General features: G+C 37.8%; 1 pseudogene; it reads left to right on the forward strand.

Annotated features, from left to right (window-relative positions):
• The window catches only part of LOC125268874, a 118,073-nt pseudogene that overhangs the window by 59,908 nt on the left and 43,742 nt on the right, over positions 1–14,423 (forward strand).

Raw genomic sequence — 14,423 nt, forward strand, 5'->3', positions numbered from 1 at the left:
TTGTCACTACAGCTGCTCAAACATGGAGAAAATGAAGGACGGTGTACAACTCGCTGAAGATAGAAACTATGGTAATGCAGGACTGTCAGTCAGTGGCTGTGGGCGGGGCCTGAGCAGTTTGACGTCACACTGCCCAGAGAATCAAAGCGGCTTGACTAAAGCCCTATTCGGACGGGATTAGTTTTACATGGGGAGGTGGGGGTAAAGTAATTACCAGAGCTTCTCAGTGATTTTAGTCCCGTCCGAATGTGCCATCTCGGTAATCATTACGGACAATGTCAGATGATTACGGCGACTTTTACCTTCTGTAAAAAGGTCCGGAAAAATTACCTCAGGTAATACTAATCCCGTTCGAATAGACCCACTGTAAATATGTACGGTAAAATTCCATCATTTCCTGTTTAAAAGTAGTTTTCTGCGCATTTTTCAAGCATGGAAGCACTTGAAGAAACATTCATTTGTGTTGTAGGTGGTGGGACAAGTCTGTTGCAAACCTCAAGTATTTTCTACATACCATTCAGAGCAAAAAGAAGATCGAAAGCAATTGTCAGAGGCACAAAACTAATTTTATCTTTAGCTAAGTGCCTATTACCATTAGCCTGGGTGCCAGCCCGAAACCCCGCCCACAACATTTTTTGGACGGGAAGTTCGGTCTGGTCTCGATCCATTGTGGAGTAATTATGCTCAGGCTCCCAGAAGGCCGAGCCAATCAAATTGCCAGGGTGGGCTTTAATCGATGATGGACAGGCTATCTGCGGTTACGTAACCACCCACGTCATCAAAGAGCGCTTGGGTTGAATTGGTTTTCACCAACGATGACTGCAGCTGGAGAAGTACGATGTTTAGATTCCGCTATCACGTCTGTAATAAAAGAAATCAACAGCGCATTAATTTTAAAAGACGAACAAAGAACCGCAATCAAGGCATTTGTCGATGGGAAAGATGTGTTTGCCGTCCTTCCAACGTGATTCGGCAAAAGTTTAAGTACAAGTTCAACATACGTCACTTACTGCGTTGCTCTGATTGGTTGTAGGTCTATCCAATTGAGTGCAGAGTTTTTTTTTTTTTACTGGTTCGGTTAAGACACGCCCCATAATTCAAGTGCAATGGAGCAGTATCAGACTCACATTCTACCTAGAATATGAGTATGACGAAGTCAGGCTATATTACCATCATAATCCAGTCAGAATTTAATTGATAAGTCATTTGACCGGACCTAACTGTTATATATAGTTTATATATTTAGATTATATGTGTTTGCGCCAGGTTTGCGCACATGGAATGAGAAAGCAACATATACCCACATGACGACAGGGAGGTGACGGCGGGGCATAAATCGAGTTACCCCTCCCACTTCTGCTAGTTTTACTGAGATGTCTTGTCCCGTGCAAATTGGCCAATTAATATTACAGATGTCCTGAGGTAAAATTGCATTACTCCACATCCCCATGTAAAACTAATCCCGTCCGAATAGGGCTTAATAAAACCGCTTTGGTTTAATGGGGATTAAAAAAAAGAAGTGGGTGGATTTTTATCATTGTAGGGTAGTTGTTCACTCACTGCCAACACACATTTATTTCCAAACACCATGTAAAAGTGGAATTTGCATAATAGGTGCCCTTTAACTGATCATTGTAGTTGCTTATTTTGCTATTGAGAGGAAAGCACAGAGCACATATTAACATATTCATCTAAACGCCGCTCTCAGCAGTGTGAACAACATCAGATTATTTGCAGTATAATGGAACAGTATACCGCTGCTCACGTATTTAGAATTTCTCTTTACCCCTAAGCGAAGAACGAAGAAGAACTTTGCTGTGAGTATATCGGGACCTTTACTGTGTTCTACTCCTCTCCTGATTGTCTTGTAAAAACACCCTGCTACCGGATAGTGAGCTGGGTTTTGTGTGACATTGATCTGTAAATGCAGAAACGATGGTTAGATTGTGTTTCCATTCCACTGAGATACGATTACAATATGTCTTCGACTACCTGTACTAGAACACACAGATTGGATAACATTCTGATCACAAATGCTTTTACGCTTGTCTTTTCAATGTGTATGTGGACAACATCCGGATACATGTTAATGCCAAGTTTAAACAAGCCCAGTGATTTTAGAGATTGAAAATCCTTCACAAACTTAACTGCTAAGTTACTTCTCGCTGTTATTTTTGTCTTTTGGTAATGTCGGATATCATCATAATTGGTAGCAGCGCATATGGCTATATGCCTTCTGCAGTGCGTCAACTCTGAAATAAATGTTACAGCCCACAAGGCCACTCACACTTCAGACAGCCCACACAGTACTCCATCAATTGCTGTACATAATAACTTGCCAACCAGCAAGAAAAGGGCTGTGAATACTACTTATGGCTTAGCAGATGCTTTTGACTTACTGTAGACTAATTGCAGGGGGAGTCTCGCTGGAGTGATTAGTGTTTAGTGTCCTACAATTACTCCATGTCATTCAAGGGCTCTGTGGTAATGAGATTCTCTCACAGTCTCAACAGGTAACAGGTCACCCCGTCTGGGACCCAGTGCATGGGCTTTTGCAAGTCCTTTAGAAGTTCAGAGTGAAGTTAAAGGTGAAGTATGTAGTTCTGCAACACTAGTGGCACCAAATGGAATTACAAGAATAAAACATATTTTGCAAAAGCTCCTTTCATGCGTTGCGCCTCCCCCAACTCAAACATCACAAATACAGCTATTGCGGGTGCTTGTGAAGGCATGTCTCAACAGGTAAAAGTAGGCTACTTTCAATAACAGGCCCAACATTTTAGGAATACTTTTAGCTGTGTAGCTACATGTCATGAGTATGCAGGTGAGTAGACTAACACTGTCTAAAGCGAACACAAGCAAGGCTGAGTAAACATTATGAACTTGTACATTTGTCTTTCTGGGGTGCGTTTCCTGAAAGCATTGTTAGCCAACTATCGTAGTCTTAAGTCCCATTGAACTCTATTGGTAATGACGAAACTTGCGACCATAGTTCGCTTTGGGAAAATGCACCCCTGAATGGGTGCATGATGATACTGTATACAGTATTGAAGTGTCCATTGTAGTGCATAGCATCGCATTGCCCTGTTCGCTTTGATGTGTTCATGATCTATTTAACCTTTGAAGGTCTACATGCAGCAACTTGCACTTCTGTAACCGAAGCTGTATGTCTTTTCCAATGTAACGTGTTAGTCATGGTCGTACAGTGACTAACACCCTCTGGCTCTGCCTGCTACTGTAGCCATGCCTCCAAGCTCACGCTACTGGTTGAGCAGACATACTAAACCCAAAAATGACATACTAATAGTAGTCAATGAACAATAAACTGGGTTAAGAGAATGTATTTTAACATAAAATATCTTACATACTTCACCTTTAAAATTGTAATAAAATTTCAATTTATATTTTGTAGATTATATTATACCATTTACGCTTAGCAACATAACATTTTCAAAATGTATATTGAAATTTAAAAATATTTTAAAAGATTAAATAATAATTTTAACCATCTTAAACATAAATTTAGAATATTTCCTTGCAAATCAAAACGAATAAAAGCTTAAGAGGAGAAATGGACAGAATGATTTCTAAAAACTACAGAGCTTTGATCATAAAACTAAGCATCAAATGTCACCTTACTAAGGCACATTATTGGCAGATACAGAGTAATGACTGTATGTAATTTTTAAAAAGATATTTACATAAAATTTATATAATTTTATGTAAATATCTGCTATAATGTTAGAAAGATCTCACTGAGTTTACATTACAAGTGTCAGAATTTCAACTTAATTTTTGTAAGTTTTAAATTGCATACTTTTTCTCATACTTTTTCTCAATTTGGGCCTCAATAAAATATATATATATATATATATCTATATAGCCATGTGAAAACAAAAGTACATCTTCTTTGAATTCTATAGTTTTATGCATCATAACGTAATATAAAAAAATCATCGTTTTTTTGCACGTCTTATAATTATGTAAATACAACCCAGATGAACAACAACACATGACATATTACACCATGTCATTATTTATTTAACAAAAAGTAGGCCAAAATGGAGATGTATGAAAATCTAAGTACTCCCTTACTGCTTCCAAAGGAATTAAGAGGGTAAAGCCTCGTTTCCACCAAAAATTACCTTCTAACAATTTGTCCATGGAACTTTTTCCCCAATACCTGTTGCTGTCTGTGTTTCCATTGCGGTCTAATGTACAGTGAAGATTAGTCCGGTGACGTTCTGTATGACTGCGCATGACTTTCCAGTTCCCGCTGGATTTCATCCTCCGCATATAAGCTTAATAAAGCCTGAACCTCATTGGTCCAGTAGTAATTTTTAAACTCCATTGTTGATTCGAATAGCAAACAACTCGACTGCATGCACCGCAAAATGGCTTTTATAAAAGATGGTTGAAATAAAATGCTGCATGGAGTCAATCAATCAAAATGCTGCGTGAACTCAACCATTCAGCATGTTCAGTGCCCAAGCCCCACCCCCGAAAGTTCCTGAACTTTAAAAAAGTACTACCTAGAGAGCAGAGACTTTCTGAAGGGGAAATTTTTACCCGTAACTTCATTTAGACCTGGTCCCTGCAGTTGAAACACACCGAGTACCACACCAAAGCCCCTAGTTCCTTGGGGAAAGTTCCTGTGGTGGAAACTCGGCTTAAGTTGCAGCTGGGTACTTCTAATCAAATGCCACTGATTAATTGATCATCAGCAAGTATTTAGTATTTCATACTATTGAGTTTGTCACACATGGCTTCTATATATTTTTTTTATTTTTGTTAAATAAATAATGACCATAATGAAGTGTTATGTCATTTTTGTTAATCTAAGGTTGTATTTACCTAAATTTAAGACCTGCTAACAGGCTAGATGATTTTTTTTTATTATATCCTGATATTTTTCACATGACTGTATCATACTAAATGGAGCATAAAAGTCTGATGTTTCAAATATGATACATAACATAAAACATAATTTCTCTGACTATTATTTCAGAGTTTACAGGGTTAAAATCCTCCTTTAATCCCAGTAAGCACTGCAGTATTGTTAGTCACCTTGAGATTCGTTAATTGAATTGCATACTAATGATTTTTCTTGGATACAAATGAGAACATCCCATTTTCTGGAGCCTTTCCTATAATCTGTAAGCTACTTCCAGTCTGATCATGTTTTTACTTCTCAGAAAGATTTTTGTGACAGCATTGCAGTTAGATTCTGTTACAGATAGGAAGAAATGCATTATTGATCCCCAACAGGGAATTTAATATCACAATCAAGCAGATTGTGTAGCAGTGGGTTGTTGCTGGGAGCAGAAGGGCTCCAGTTTGTGTGGGATACCCAAATGGACCCCTATGTCCAGTATGGATTCAGAGAAAAAAAGAAACCATGTAGAAACTGTTTGGAAATTACAAATAATAGGTAATGGAATTGGATAGGAATGTTATTTTGTCACAGTGATCTCTAATGAAAGGTGGCATGAACACACACAACACATTAAATGTTGAGCCATGAAGTCAAACGGCATATTTTTGCACAAATTACACTAGTTGTACAGTTTCAGAAAGTGTTTCATTTCCCATTATAGTTGTTGTTGCATGTCACAAGTCTCATTTGCTTCTGCTGTCCCCAGTGTATTCCATGTGCTGGATCCTTTTTTTTTCCAGGGAAAGTGTTGGAAAAATATCAACTGCCTGTCATTTCCCTTGTTTCCATGGTTACAGGCTATTGTGGACACGGTTGATAACCTCCTGAGGCCAGAAGCCCTTAAATCCTGGGAGGACATGAATTCCACAGAGCAAACACATGCCGCCACTATGTTACTAGATACCCTGGAGGAAGGAGCCTTTGTCCTTGCAGACAACCTGATAGAGCCCGCTGTCGTCAGAGTGCCTGCCGAGAACATCAGTAAGTCATTTCATCTGAGCCGGAATCTTTTGATTATAACTGATGAAGTTTCGATTTGAGCCACCTGTCACAACTGCCACTTAATGACTAATGGAGTATTCCCTGAGTAAGGGCTAATTATGAAAACCAAAGGAGAAGGAAATAGAATTGGCAAGAATGCTTGGAAGAGGTAGTAAGGTCAGTTCACACTACTCCAACCAGTGCCAAAAAACTCCAAATTATGTTTCCGAACATTCTGAAACCAAATGCCAACACAGTACACATTTTTGGACAGGGCACTAGTGCTGTCAAAGATTTCATATGCCATTATGCTCATATAAGAGAACAGAGCATCATACTTAAGACAGTCTGAAGTTTAAAGAGGATTTATTAGAGGACTTTTCGTTTTTTAAAACATAATCTCTAGGGGTGTGACGAGATCTCGTGTCACGAGATCTCGCGAGACTAAAGTGTGACGAGATTTCTCGTCGAGGCGAAAAGTAGTCTCGTGATGTTGCCATGACAGAGTGTTAGGATGATTAGGAAAGAATATAAGAATATGCCACCGCTACGTTTACATTACGCCTCCACTGTCGTTGTGCTTTGTATTTAAATAAAAAAAACATTTAATTCAGTTGGATAACGGTCGCCCCCGCTCCATATTTACAGAGTTACGTGCGATCGCTAAAAGTGAAAGTAAACGCGCGCGCGCATTCAAACGCGATTTCAGTACCCGCATTTTGAAAGCGGCTCCCTGATGAATGCAAATATCTCTCAATATGAAAGCTATTTTAGGCTGGGCAGTGTAGTTGTAACCATCTCTTAGCTCTGTACCAAAGAAACATTTGGTCTTATTTGCACTTTGAATATTGAGAGAGTGCGATTATGGTTTCAACTTGTAAAGTGTTACCATAAAAATGAATAACAGTTTTCTCTTAATCTTATTAAGCACAAACAGTAAGGTTTCATTTGTTAACATTAGTTAATGCACTGTGAACTATCATGAACTAACAATGAATGACTATTTTTATTAACTAACATAAAGATTAATAAATACTGTAGCAAATATATTGCTCATTGTTAGTTGATGTTGGTTAATATGTTAATGTTAATAAATGAGACCTTATTGTAAAGTGTTACCGTTTTTATTTATACTGTTTTTATTTCTATGATCAGTCTGTGGAAAGGAGTTCAGTTAGGAGGTCAAAAGTTGTAGAAGCTCATAAATCATGTACAGTAAGGTCTGAAGGGACTGAAATCATACAGAAGAGAAGTCAGTCAGTTGAGTTAGTGACAAAATCTTTTACAGTACTTGAGTATTGTTGTCTTTTACTGCATATGATAATTCATACTCAGAAAGTAGAACTGAATGACATTCATTATAAGATGATTAGTTAAAACATTTCAAATACACCTGCAGAATATTTTTTCTAGTCATGTATTTCACCATTGAGGATTTCTTAAAAATAGTGTGTAAAAATCTTGTCTCGTCTCATCTCGTGAACTCAATGTCGAGTCTCGTCTCGTCTCGTGAGATACCCGTCTCGTCACACCCCTAATAATCTCTATATAAGTGTGTACTGTTTCTGAACTCCCTGAAACGCCACCATTGTAGTCTTGAGTTTTCTTCTGGGAGCGAATACGTCACAATATTCCGCATTTAAATAATTCCTGCCCAAGATGTGCAAAATAAAGGGGCGTGGCCTGTTGAGTGAGTTAGTAGTGTGTTGAAACTCACCGTTATGGTAAGAGGCGGGACATTTCCCAAACACTCTCAAAGCAGTTGACCAGTCACAACTAGTCAAGCTGACCAATCAGAGCACTTTGTGCTTTTCAGAAGGAGGGGCTTCATAGAGACAGGAATGAAACAGAGTGTTACTGACAGACTGAGAAGAGAGGAGCTGCAGCAATTTTAAATATGGGAAAAAAAAAAAAAAAACATATATATATATATATATATATATATATATATATATATATATATATATATATATATATAATTTTTTTTTTTTTTTTTTTTTGGAACTTTCAAGCATGAAAACCTGTTCTAGAGCCTAAAAACAAAATCAACACTTTGAAAAAGGGAATAATAGATCTAAGTACTGTGTCAGTGTTTGGATGTAGAGATCAGTCTTGCATTGCAATCTTTCTTTTCTTTAAAGTTCTTATTTTATGAAACTTTGAACCCTTAATACTTTTGTGGTATAAATGCTTTGCCAGTCCAGTTGAGTTTAGCTGTTTGTCTATCACTTTGAATTATGAAACTCACTACAAAGGCTTTCAAATGAAAATTTGTATTTTGAACATTCAACAGATTTAAGTGCACATTCAAATACAAAAGCTGGCATATGGCAAGCAGTTGTTAGCACTGAAGAACAATTTAGAAAAAATATATTTATAGTTTCAGGGATCGGTCCACTGTGTGGTGACTAAACACCGGTACACTAAAGCGCTTTGCTAATGTGTTCATTAACTCATATGTTTTATCAAATTAATCATATACACACAACGCAAACATACTATTGAACTAGCAAATTCACAAGTGAACTTGAATTAAGTTGTGTGCTAGTCAGAATGTGAACATCATGCTGTGAATTTTCCACAACAACGCACTATTACAATAGTGTACTCTGTGTAAAATTTCAGTGTTTTGTTAAATGTTTATGGATCAAAGACATTTAGATGTCTGCGTCAATAGAAATTGTGATTTTATATACATAGAAAGCACATTAAAATGTCTACTTTTAAGGTTTCAAATAAATTTTGGAAAAATAAAATGTCAAAATGTGGGTTAATGTTCCATTGTCATTCAGTGTAACACTTATGTTTATGTAAACATTTAAACAACATACTTATTCGGATATGTATGTATTAAAATATTTAAAAGAATAAGTGAGCATACTAAATTTTAATGCAATTTAAATGAGTAAAAAATTCTTGCTGACAAATGGGCAAAGTATAAAAATGTAAAATTTTAAGTAATTAGCATTTAGGGTAAAAGTTATTAGTCTTTAATATGGCATGAATATATTTTTGGTTGTAAATATCCCTGACAAGATTGTTACACTGACATTTTAGTGGGTGTCTTCTGTAAATCATGGTAAAAATGCATATTTAATTTTTGCTCCGGAAAAAAAAAAAAAAACGAATTAAACAGGACCCATTCTGATGCAAAGCAAAAACAACAATTCAAAGCTGTATTGCACTTATTTTATTTCCGTCTTTGACCCTTATACATGTTCAAAGGTTTCGGGTCAACAAGATTTTATTTAAAAAAAAAAAAAAAAACGTTTTAATCATTAAAAATGCATTAAATTGATCAAGGGACGGTCAAGGTTGCAAAATATTTCTATTTCAAATAAATGCTGTTAATAAAAAGCTTTAATCAAAGAGTCCTGAAAAATAAAATGTATATCTCATTTTCCACAAAAATATAAAGCAGCACAGCTGTTTTCAACATTGCTAATAAATCAGAAATGTTTCTTTAGCAGCAAATCAGCATATTAGAATGATTTCTGGAGGATCACTGGTAACACTTAAGTATAGGGAACACATATAAACTATTAACTATGACTTTTCCCTCAATAAACTCCTAATTTACTGCTTATTAATAGTTAGTTAGGAAGCTGTTAAGTTAAGGTATTGTGTAGGCTCGAGAGTGTAGAATAAGGCATTAATATGTGCTTAATAAGTACTAATAAATAGCCAATATTCTAGTAATATGCATGGTAATAAGCAACTAGTTAAAAGACCCTAATATTGGGCTGCTCAATATTGGAAAAACAAGTAACGTTGTGAGATTGACTTTTTCTGCAATATATATTGCAATATAAAGAAATACAGAAATGTTCACCTGAGCATTGTTCTAATATGGGATGATTTTGTTGGGTAGTGCAAAATAAAAATTTAAAAAAGCTATAAAAATATTTTTTATACTGAAGACTTTTAGTGCAATTTTGACACTAAAGACTGGAATAATGGCTAGTAAAAATCTGTTTGATCACAGGAATAAATTATTAGATTTTACATATATTCAAAAGAAAACAGTCATTTTAATTTACATTAATATTTCACAATATTGCTGTTTTTGCTGCATTTTGGATCAAATAAATGCACTCTCTAACAAAATCTTACTGACCCCAAACGTTTGAATGGTATGCACATTAATATATAAAATGTTTGAAATTTGGTTTATTAGCTCTTTCTTGTCACTTAAATGTTATTTTCATCAACTAAAAAGTGAAAATTAATATGTTGAAATATTAACCAAACTAACAAGAGATGTTCATCAAAAGTCAATCTAGGACTGAAACAACTTTAACAAATTAAAACAACAAATTAACACTGGAACTGGGAGGTTATGTTAGATTTTTCATTTCATACTTGTTTGCACTTTAAAATAAATGCATTTTTCCCCTTTGCAATAAATAATAATATATTATAATATGGCGTTATTTTAAAAAAATCTGGTGTTCACTGATCTTTTTCTATAACTGAAATAATGCCTTTGGCGTTTTTGAAATATTTATTGGAAAAAAAAGAACTTTTCAGCCTTGTTGACAGCCCTGCTGCAATAAAAGTGTTGACATTGGTGGTAAAGGAAAACTTGAAAAACAGATAGTCTTTTTGTACATTGCTGCAGTGCGGATAGAACAGTTAAGTATCTGAAACAGGCATATTTAGGACCAGCTCCTCAGAGGTAAAGAAATCATATGGAGAGCAGCTCCATGATTAATTATTCAGGCGACTAGCATATTAGACAGTATGCAAATCAAACATACTGCAGCAGCTAAATGTCTTGAGCAGGTCTTGCTGTGGCAGTTTCATGTACCCTGTTCAGCTCTCTGAGCATTTTGGGATAATTAGGTTTGTGTTCATGTATGAATTTAAACTATGCTTATCTGAGCACAAATGTTTTGTTACTGTCTTTATCTGTTTGCTGTGGTCCTCTACAGCTGGAGAGCTTTATAACAATTTATTCAGTCATTAGATGTTCTTGGCTCCTAAAATGCATTTTATTAAAGCATTTTGTTTCTTATGAAGCTTTTGATTTTGTACATGCTTGGATTAAGAAGGTTATTGCTGGATTAATGAATATGCTGTTCGTGTTGTATCAGGTGAAATTAAGCAAGGTCACAGTGAAGTGTGTTTCGGGCAGTTACAGGTTACAACTATGCATTTGCAGAGTCTTTTAGATGACTGTAACCAACACTGCTTTTGTTACCACACATCCGTCTCTGCAGATATCAGCTTTCCTGGTGAGTCTGTGGAATGAGCAGAAGAAACTAAGCAATACTACACGACACTAATGTCGTGCTGCTTAATTTAGCGAACCTTTCCCGGCAGATTCGATCTGGCCTCAAGAAATCATTGTGCTGATTGCTATTTACAGACAAAGATATGAGAATCTACTGTGAATAATGCAGGAATTTGAGGCTTTGACAGCTGTACAAGAGTTTACAGAGAATCTCATGTTGCTTTTGTCAGTTTGATTTCAGGCTGGATGTTTACCTTTCTTGAATTTGCTAACCAAGGTTTAGCATTTTTCTCTAGTTTTAAAAATCTACTTATAATCAGTTACTATCCTGCTGTGTATACTGTAATCTGGATTACATTAAAAAAAAAATGTACTTGTAATTAGATTGACTTTTTAAAATACTCCCAATCAGAATAGAGCTACTTTTTTATTGATTACATATTATTCACACAAGTAAAATATTAATAAATGTATTTATTCCCTCGATTCTTCTTTTATCAATTTTAAATTTACCATTCTAAAAAAAAAAAAAAGCTACCATTGTATAAACAGGCTCATTGGAAAAATGTGCCTGTGTCGATTTTACAAAATATTTTGCACATTTTGCACATTTCATTTCAAAGTGACATGTCCAGTGAGTGGCACTAAAAGCATGTTAATTTTATCCGAAACAGATGAACATGTACCTGGAAGTGTTTTTTTTTTTTTTTATGTTGGTTCTTGTACATATCCCAGGAGTTCAGAAATGAAATGTCTGTTGAGTTGTGGTCAAGTCAAGTTACCTTTATTTCTATAGCCATATACAGTATCTCACAGAAGTGAGTACACCCCTCACATTTTTGTAAATATTTTATTATATCTTTTCATGTGACAACACTGAAGAAATGACACTTTGCTACAATGTAAAGTAGTGAGTGTACAGCTTTTATAACAGTGTAAATTTGCTGTCCCCTCAAAATAACTCAACACACAGCCATTAATGTCTAAACCGCTGGCCACAAAAGTGAGAACACCCCTAAATGAAAATGTCCAAATTGGACCCAAAGTGTCAATATTTTGTGTGGCCACCATTATTTTCCAGTACTGCCTTAACACTCTTCGGCATGGAGTTCACCAGAGCTTCACAGGTTGCCACTGGATTCCTCTTCCACTCCATGCCCAGATAGCAAAATTGATATGGCCCAGATCTGGCGCAAATTTGACACTTTCCTTTGGCCCACTTTTGGCAGGAATGATGGCACTTGGGCGGTCCGCTCCTGTTTTCCAGATTTGGGCCACAAGCAAGCCACAATAATGCCGCATGTCAGCCATGAACAAAACGAATGAAGCAGAACTGGCCCACATCTGGGCAACAGTTCATTTTGATTCTGGCCCAGATCCAACAACCTTGCTGTTGCCCAGATGTGAGCCAGTTCTGCTATATTCGTTTTGGTTATGGCTGACATGCGGCATTGGTATGGCTTGCTTGTGGCCCAGATCTGGCGCAAGTTTGACACTTTTCATTTGGCTGACTTTTGGCAGGAATGATGGCACTTGGGCGGTCCGCTCCCGTTTTCCAGATTAGGGCCACAAGCAAGCCACAGTAATGCCGCATGTCAGCCATAAACAAAACAAATGAAGCAGAACTGGCCCACATCTGGGCAACAGTTCATTTTGATTCTGGCCCAGATCCAACAACCTTGCTGTTGCCCAGATGTGAGCCAGTTCTGCTATATTCGTTTTGGTTATGGCTGACATGCGGCATTGGTATGGCTTGCTTGTGGCCCAGATCTGGCGCAAGTTTGACACTTTTCATTTGGCTGACTTTTGGCAGGAATGATGGCACTTGGGCGGTCCGCTCCTGTTTTCCAGATTTGGACCACAAGCAAGCCACAATAATGCCGCATGTCAGCCATAAACAAAACAAATGAAGCAGAACTGGCCCACATCTGGGCAACAGTTCATTTTGATTCTGGCCCAGATCCAACAACCTTGCTGTTGCCCAGATGTGAGCCAGTTCTGCTATATTCGTTTTGGTTATGGCTGACATGCGGCATTGGTATGGCTTGCTTGTGGCCCAGATCTGGCGCAAGTTTGACACTTTTCATTTGGCTGACTTTTGGCAGGAATGATGGCACTTGGGCGGTCCGCTCCCGTTTTCCAGATTAGGGCCACAAGCAAGCCACAGTAATGCCGCATGTCAGCCATAAACAAAACGAATGAAGCAGAACTAGCCCACATCTGGGCAACAGTTCATTTTGATTCTGGCCCAGATCCAACAACCTTGCTGTTGCCCAGATGTGAGCCAGTTCTGCTATATTCGTTTTGGTTATGACTGACATGCGGCATTGGTATGGCTTGCTTGTGGCCCAGATCTGGTGCAAGTTTGACACTTTTCATTTGGCTGACTTTTGGCAGGAATGATGGCACTTGGGCGGTCCGCTCCCGTTTTCCAGATTAGGGCTACAAGCAAGCCACAGTAATGCCGCATGTCAGCCATAAACAAAACGAATGAAGCAGAACTGGCCCACATCTGGGCAACAGTTCATTTTGATTGTGACCCAGATCCAACAACCTTGCTGTTGCCCAGATGTGGGCCAGTTCTGCTATATTCGTTTTGGTTATGGCTGACATGCGGCATTGGTATGGCTTGCTTGTGGCCCAGATCTGGCGCAAGTTTGACACTTTTCATTTGGCTGACTTTTGGCAGGAATGATGGCACTTGGGCGGTCCGCTCCCGTTTTCCAGATTAGGGCCACAAGCAAGCCACAGTAATGCCGCATGTTAGCCATAAACAAAACGAATGAAGCAGAACTGGCCCACATCTGGGCAACAGTTCATTTGAATTCTGGCCCAGATCCATCACCTTGCTGTTACCCAGATGTGGGCCAATTCTGCTTTATTCGATTTGTTTATGGCTGACAAGCGGCATTGGTATGGACTGCTTGTGGCCCAAATCTGGCCAACAGGAGTGGACCGCCCAAGTGCCATCATTCCATGCGGTATGTGGGCCAAAGCGAAGTGTTGGATCTGGGCCAGAATTAAAATGAACTGTTGCCCAGATGTGCGCCAGTTCTGCTTCATTTGTTTTGTTCATGGCTGACATGCGGCATAACTGTGGCTTGCTTGTGGCCCTAATCTGGCAAACAGGAGCGGACCGCCCAAGTGCCATTATTCCTGCCAAATGTGGGCCACATGAAAGTGTCAAGTGTGCAACAGATCCAACCCCTTTGCTCTGGCCCACATACCACATGGAATGATGGCACTTAGGCGGACCACTCCTGTTGGCCA

This window comes from Megalobrama amblycephala, linkage group LG5, assembly GCF_018812025.1.
Source record: "Megalobrama amblycephala isolate DHTTF-2021 linkage group LG5, ASM1881202v1, whole genome shotgun sequence".
NCBI classification, from domain to species: Eukaryota; Metazoa; Chordata; class Actinopteri; order Cypriniformes; family Xenocyprididae; genus Megalobrama; species Megalobrama amblycephala.